The sequence below is a fragment of the Phoenix dactylifera genome, unplaced genomic scaffold (genome assembly GCF_009389715.1).
Source record: "Phoenix dactylifera cultivar Barhee BC4 unplaced genomic scaffold, palm_55x_up_171113_PBpolish2nd_filt_p 000216F, whole genome shotgun sequence".
In the NCBI taxonomy this organism is placed as follows: domain Eukaryota; kingdom Viridiplantae; phylum Streptophyta; class Magnoliopsida; order Arecales; family Arecaceae; genus Phoenix; species Phoenix dactylifera.
The window spans coordinates 627,512-635,602 of record NW_024067726.1 but is presented as its reverse complement, the minus strand read 5'-3'; the positions used below and the strand labels follow the sequence as shown (position 1 = coordinate 635,602).

The 8,091-nt window shown below is 38.9% G+C and overlaps 1 long non-coding RNA gene across 2 annotated transcripts; it reads right to left on the bottom strand.

The window, feature by feature from the left end:
- Nucleotides 1-963: 963 nt before the first annotated feature.
- On the bottom strand, nt 964-7,959 carry LOC113461401. Of its 2 annotated transcripts, XR_005507554.1 has the most exons (4): nt 7,743-7,959; nt 7,487-7,602; nt 4,274-4,364; nt 964-3,258 (listed from the first exon to the last, which is right to left on the bottom strand). It is a non-coding gene; the product is annotated as an uncharacterized LOC113461401 (long non-coding RNA). The 2 variants fall into 2 exon arrangements; XR_003383655.2 differs by having other exon boundaries at nt 964-4,364.
- Between the last annotated feature and the right edge of the window lie 132 nt (nt 7,960-8,091).

Sequence of the window (8,091 nt, the reverse complement as noted above, 5' to 3'; positions counted from 1 at the left end):
GGGATGATTAGCGGAGAAAGGAATCGCTGAGAGATAGATTCTACTGTTTGGTCACATCGAGAAACATCCTATATAAGTCAGAAAAGCAAAATAGAGAAAAAAGTGGAGTTTTCAAGTCAAGCGAGAAAGCAAAACTCTCATATTCTCTTTTTTAGCAAAAGTATTAAGAATTTATTTGCAAGTGCTAGGGCAGAAAGGCGAAGGGAAGTTCGAAAAAGCCTAGTAGATGGGACTATCAACCCCTTTCTATTAAGACCTCGGCACCTTCCTTACCCCTGATATGCATTCATCGCGCATTGCGGAATCTCGAACTGCCTACTCTATTACGAAAGAAAGTGCCACACTTTATTCTCTAGCAGCCCTTTATCCCTTGTTGGAGGCAGTGGGTTGCTTATCCGACGTTAGCGTATCCGCTGCTAAGCGCTGCTATCCCCATCTCAGCTGTTGGCCTATTCGCTGCAGTCTTTAGGCCTCCATCGCTGTATCTATTCTATATTAGAAGAGTTCCTCGGATCAATCACCTAGTCCTATCCCGATTCTGGACCTATGACAGCTCAACCAGGACTTAGACAGGCGGCTAGCACTTTGATTGATCAGAAAGAACCTTCCGCTCATTCTTGCCAAGGTAGGTTCATTCAAGGGACGCCGCTTTGGCAGAGCATAGCCTTTGGGGCAGGGGCGGGTAATCTGCCTCCGGATCAATATGAGCACGATCAGGCCATGGAAGACTCGGATCAAAGCAGACCTCCAGATTCGGCGCAGTTAAGTCGACAGCCTCAGTCAGATAGGGTCGGCTCGAATAGATGGAGTTTTCCGAAAAAACCTGCTAGTGGAGGAAGACCCCCTAGGGATAAGAGACATAGGGCTGAAGAGAGAGCCAAAAAAGGATCTTTCGTGTATAATCCTGCATAATCTCGAATGTTATCAGTTCCGGTACGTAGACCAAATGATACAATTTCGTAGCAGTCCAAGGGGTTGGTTCACTTTTGGGCATGCTACGTTTGCTTTGCTCTTCTTTTTTGGATGCTGCGAACGTCGCATCGAACAGGGCGTAACTCAGCACCCAGACCATCTGGTTCAGAGCATACCATACCAAACTGAGGGAGAACTAGGATGGTTCCCCTCCTTATCTCCCGAACAGCATTGAACCGGATGGTTCGGCGCAGTTTTGGTGCGAACCAAATGGTTCTTATCGATTCGAGCGTATACCGACCATAAGAGAGGTTAAATTATTGGGGGAAAAGAGAGCCCCCATCTCGTGAGCTCTCAACACCTTCCAAATCTTTATTTTGTAAAATAATTAAAAAAAATAGCTAGATCTTGTCAATTTCATGGATTGCAACCCGGATTTTTGCTAAAATCTGGTAATACGACTCCCATCTTCATTTTTGTAATTTTATGTTATTTTGAGGCCAAAAATTGGTCATAAATTGATAAAAAAAAGGAAGACCATATTAAATTTTCATATTTCATCAAAACTGATTGAGGAGATGATAGATCATGTGGAAGAGCAGATGTCGTATAGGTAATCACCGATAATGGGCCACATTTAGTACTTGTTGAATTTAGTGATTTGACATGCAAATAATTGTCAAACAGATTGCCACCTAAGCATTGCATCCTAACATGCAATAGACTTGATGTTGAGTCTACCTTACTGCACTTGCTAGCTAAGGTATGAGTTGATATAGTAAGTCTTTTGTGCTAGTTATGGATTCATCTAAGGTACAAGCTGAAAACTATTTTTGAGACCAAGAAAGAGATTTAAAGATGGAAAGTAGTGGAGTTTCTTATATAACAAGGAAGAAAAAATATCAATCTTATATCTAGATTTTGAGAAGATCTTTCAAGTGATTTTAATATCTCACATGCAAGAATTGGAGACGTAAGCCAAAGAGATTTTAAGATAAAAAGTAGTTGAGTTTCTCATATAACAACAAAAAAAACCATCAATCCTACATCTAGATTTTAAGAAGTTCTTTCAAGCAAGGACTACCATACCACCTTGAACTGCTCATTCGGGGCAGACTGGTGCAGTTCCCTCTCTCGATTCGAGAAACCAGCAAGAAAAGGAGAGAGGAAGAAGAAAAGAGAGGAAGAGAGAGAGAGAGGGAGGGAGGGGGAGAGAGAAAGGGACAGGGAGGGGGAGAGAGATGCTTGGAGAAGGAGGGAGCAGGGGCTCGAAAGCCCTCCTTTCCTCCACTCGTCTACTAGCCCTATCAGGCAGAGCGCATATGTCAAACAAAACAAGGGCTCGGCCAAAAGCGAGAGAGAGGAAGGGAGGTGAGAGAGAGGGAGGGAGAGAGAGAGAGGGGAGGAAAGTGAGAGATGCTGGGAGAAGGAAACATGGGCTTTGCCTAGTTGGCCCTGTGGACAAGTGGAGGAGGAGAGGAGGGCTTCTAAGCCCCCTCCCTCCTTCCCTCCCTCTCTAGTTTTCTTTTGTTAGTACGCATCGGAATAGTATAGCATGATACCATACCATACTGTACCACCAGCCTACCAACATAGATGCTGGTTCCGTTATTGCGGACCTTGCTTTCAAGTGATATTGATATCTCACATGCAGGAACTAGAGACCTAAGCCAAGTAGGACAACTTATAGCCAACATTATAAAGTTATTTCCAGCTGCAAAAAGGAATATTCAACATTAGATATAAAATTTTGTGACACAAATGAATCATTAACACCATTAATAGTGCATTATTTTTTTGATCAAAAAAATTTTGAATACACGAGTGCTTAATAGGACCTCAATTCATGGCCTTCTAAGTAAATATGCAAACAGTAGAATATCTATGATGAAACCTAGACCCAAGAAGACCTGGAAGTCCAAGAACAGACATAGTTATTGGAGTTTGGGTGCATAAGAGAATGTGTCATTATCTAGTTTCCTTTAAAAGATTATAACATACAAGAGTCAAATGATAGCTTCACTAGGATTAGGACATTTTGGAGTTTAAATATCAAACCAATTTTATTCCAACATTGAGTTACATTTAGAACATATTGTTCATAGTTGCAATAAGAGTTTGGACAAGGCGGTTATGGCTAAAAAAGAAAGTTGTTCAACTTTGTCAAAGATACTAATTCTGATGGCTGGAATCCAACCTTTAGAATGATTCTGTGGCCAGATTTTATATGTCATAATGTTGTTACGACACCAGTATCAATTTTTAGAAGCCTATAATAACAATATCTTTAGACAACTATATTCAGCTGTTAGAAGCCTGTAACTCTGAAATCCATTGTTGGAATGCCTGAAGTGACTAGATATGAGCCAATAGGCTTGTATGGTATTTCAACATTTGGTCAAAATTCAGGGGATCCCATGAGTCCTTGATAAAGGGACCTTGGAACCTATATATACTCTCAGTACATCACATTATTGGACATAGAAAGTTGATTGATAAAATTGTTTGAGGTTCTATTCATAAGATCTCTTCCGTAGGATGTTGACTTTGATGCAAGCAACTGACCTCCTACTAACCACATGACCAAACTATATGCAACATCAATGCCAAGAAGGGTTTGAATGCCTATATTGAATTCCATGTTTGAAGAAGCATGAAGGCCAACACTTTGACATTTGTGCCGAGAGGAACTAGTGGGATGAACATGCTTCGAAATTTAAGGTGACCTTATGAAATGATATAAGGTGACATTTGACTTGCAAGTGTCCAATCGACTTAAAAATTTAAAATTTATGTCAAGCCATAGTCAAAAGAGGTAGATATAAGACAAAGGAAGCCTCATCGATATTAGCTAAGGTATATTTTTTCAATGAAACCACATTCAATATGTCTAGCATCAAGTTATCTCCAAAACATCTTGAATTAACAAAAATGAAGGTTAGATGAGGAAGATATGGCTGATTTAATGAAAGCCTATCATTGCTGATAAAATTCCATTTTTTTACAATATGTCATTTTGAAAAAGATTTTTCTTGTATTTTTTAGTCAACTTTTCATATTTCTTTCTTCTTGAAACAATTGTTAAACAAGTTAAAGTCCTACCATACTTAGGAAACTATTTTTTGTTATTATCTCTTTATTTTCTACCAATTGTCAAACTTTGAAAGACTTGGAGCACTACTCTGTCCTAATTGATCTTTTATTATCCTTTATAAACATTTTCTCAAACACTTATTTTTTATGTTTCTATCTCTTTAAATCATTTTCACATATCTTATGCCATAGCATCCACTCTGAAAATTTACAAAAATAGTGAACGCCACACCTCACTAGAATCAAGTAACTTTTTCCAATAATTTACCTTCCATTTGGAGCTCGGGGCTGGAATTAAGGATAAACCAGTGGATACTTGGTTATGAAGGAGAAATCATGTTCACATGTCTACTAATAACCTGCAATAACAAACAATATAAATATACATGAAGTCAATAACATCAAGGAAGTAGAAGCAGTTAACAATATCAAAGAAACAGTAAGGGAAATCCAAAGTTTCATAGGGCAGGAGTTAAATCAACAAGGATTAAATTATCTCTGGAAGAAGCAATTAACTATCTGATGGCGGCTTTCATCTTTGGTTGTTTTCTCTAATAATCTTAGCTGTTCTACCGTCAGGTATGCCTTTATATCCACTCCATAATGATTTGACTTGAAAGCTTCTCACTCCTTAATTCCATGCACAATTAGCCTCCTCAATAAACATGGATCCAACCAATAAGACTTGTCTAGCTGGTTGGAACCCTCTACTTAAGAGCATCCAAAGTTAATCCCAGGTTATGGCATGTTACCACTATATTTTTCAAAGAAAAAGAAAAGCATTTATCCACAATATCTGACATGAAGTTCTCTGAATGAAACTACTCCAACAAGATCTGATTTCGGGGTGGTTCCCTGTTTCTGTTACAGTTTTGGTTACTTCAAAAAAGTCCGACGGAACATAAGCTGCATGACATCGAACTTGTGAAAGAATCTTAATGAATCCCTTTTGAATGCAGGGTTCTACTCACAGGCTTTAGACTTCAAGATTGATTCAATTGCCTTAGTTGCCTGCAGCATGAAAGAAGCCCAGATCTAACTACAAAAGGAACCTAAGAAACCCTTTTATTACCCTAGTAAGCATAATTGCAGGATAGGATTACAATTGCAAACTTGTAATAGGAGCAAACCTTGTGGTAAAAAAATGATTTATACTACTTGTTCGTGCTCAAATAATCTATGATTGCAGAGTAGTAGTAGTTGAATCGGCAAGAATTTTTGTGCAATCCTTAGCTTTAGGTTTCTTTTACCAACATTGCAAGATAAGTAAACTAAAGATAACTAGAGGATTGTCAAGGAGAGTCAATAATCCGAGGCTTTTGGTTATGAATATGCGAGGATATCTGAACAGTTTCATTGTCTAAGGCAGTCTGAGACGAAAGTCTGACTGTGCCCCCTTCTTCATTCCTGCTTCCAATTTCTTAAATGAGAGCTTTTTGCTGCTTGCGAAGTGGCTTCGTTCGTTCCTTATCGGCACTAAGCAAACTTCGGAACACCTCAGCTCTTGCAGATCATGACGCTTATCTTGACTCGCTCAGTGCAGATTGAAGAAAATGGCTTGAGCACCTGGGATAAAGATAGAGAACTATAAAAGGAGGAACTGTAGTACGGAATCATCCCAAAATCTTTCGGTCAGGGCAGGCATATGCCAAACATGAATACCCCTTGAAGCCACGGGCAATGTCAAATATCACTGTTCAATTGAAATTACACTTGATAATTGATAAGGTTTCTTAATACAACCCTTATAATTAGCATTAGCTATTTACTTGTGAATCATTTAGTTTGCATGTCAGCAGCACATGAGAAAAAACTCTCCAAGAGCTTCATGTATTCTGAACTTATAAATTCATTGATGACTCCCAAGTTGTCTTTGTACTGCCAAGGACTTGTTGGTAACCTTAGAACTCTACTAGGATTTAAAATATATAAGAAAGAAAGAAATTAAAAGATTCAAAAATATACAAGTGACTGTAAACTAGGTCTAGCCCCGGTGATCGGACCTATCTACTTACCAACCAAAGTTTTACGGTTTGATTCTTGAGAGGTGCATCACCAAAAATCTGGATCTGGGTAATTATAGAACGGGTAAGTCTCCTCCCTTTCTTGTAGGAAGAAAAACATATTAAAGTGACTAGGATATGACTCACAAGGCTGGTAATAAATTGGGTCACATCATCTTCGGCAACGTTGGCTCATAATAGATCCAAACTAGTATTGGATTAGAACCTCTGAACCATCTCCACTCATAGCTCAATTCTAATGACCTAATCTAACCCAACTGGCATGTTTTCTATTATATTCTCCATGGCCCAACCTAACCCAACGAAACCTAATGATTAACTACAAGATGAATTCTGATATCGATTTCAGTTGATTTAAAGGCACCAACCACTTAAAAAATCTTAACCCACATTCATGACTTGACCTATTCCAATTTGGATAAAATTTTATCCTCATGATGTCAGGCGGGTTAAGGCTATGATTCATACCAAACTCATTCAATATCTGAAGCAAAAAAAAAAAAAAAAAATCCTAATTTGACCTAAATCAAAACATGAACTTGACAAAAAAGGCCTAGCCAAGTCAGCTAGCATCAAATTTTGCACCCTTAACCATGTTATCTTTTCCCACTATAGAGTTGGTGCTGTATGTATCCGATGTTAAACACATTCTGGATAGACTATAAACGAAACTCAAAACTAATTACAGTCTGTTTGGATATCGGAAGATCTTATGTCCGAGCAAGAAGTTTTAAGTGGGGGTCTCTGTTTTAAAACTACATAGGAAACAGGGTTCTGAGGGAGACAGAGGCATTTGCACCAGCTAATACCTATTTCTCCGTATAATAAATTCCTTTTACAAGGTGATGTCTCTAATTGCTAGAGAATAAGGATGCAAACCGCCGGGTTCATGTATAGCGCCTTTTTCTTTAGAGAAAGGAAGGGAAGACCAATCCATAGCATAATACCCATGTCTAAATTTTTGGCACGCACTACCCGAGAATCAAACGCAAAACCTCTGGTTGTTAAGAAGACGGGTGTGACCTCCAAGGCAATCCCTAGTTCTAAAATACAAGCTCTCACCAAGATCTTATTGAAATGATAAAATCTTCCACTATGAACTTCAAGCATCCAAACAACCCTTTTAGCTATTAGCTCGAATTACGATATTCTTGCAAGCAACTGGATGCACCAAATTGAGTTGACACTACTCAGCTAGCATCCTATGCAAAGTTTGTAGGAAGCAGCTGCAGCATCTAGCCTATAAAAATTCTAACTCCTCAGTGAAGTTCTTAGATATAATCAATCAAAATAATAACGACCACTATGGAGCGCAACATAGCACTTGTTGTGCATTAAAGAACAGGGAAATAACAAGACAAACAAAGAAGGGATACTACTTGACACAGAGTAAAAAAATATCTTGAACAACGTATCACTTCTTCTTTCCAATAATAAACTAGAGTCATGTTTCTCACCTCAGCCTGAAAAATATAGTGGCTCTGCCTCTCTCCTCCATTGCCTTCGAATTCCTAAAACCCTTATCGCCCAACGGACCGGCATGGATGAAGTGCTCACAGTTTTTGCTCTTCATCTGTTTATTAGAAAAAGAAAATCAGAATTGAAGAAAACACAATTGTACTCAGAATTTCAAATCGGTAGAATAATGACCCAATGGCCACCAACTTGCATATCATGGAAGAAGGCAATGGAAAGGAGAGAACAAATTACAACCAGAACTTCTGTGGGCAAAAAACCTTTGCTTCGGATAACCAAATAACGAACAACTGGAAACTGGAATTCTTCTCAAGAACTCAGTCCTCCTGGGAATCATTCCGCAGCCAAACTTGATTGAGAGACTTAAGAGGAAAAAAAGAAACCTTCTTCTTCTTCTTCTTCTTCTTCTTCTTCTTTGTTCCCTCATGAGGTTCCCTCCATTGGGCCCACCGCTCCCGCGTGCGGATACTTCATCACCCGCGTTTTCTATTCGTAATCGAAGACGAGAAAGTCTATGGTTTGGACTTTTGACTGGCCCAAGTTTAAGAGCCGCCTCAATGAAGAACGAGCAAAACGTGATGAGCTT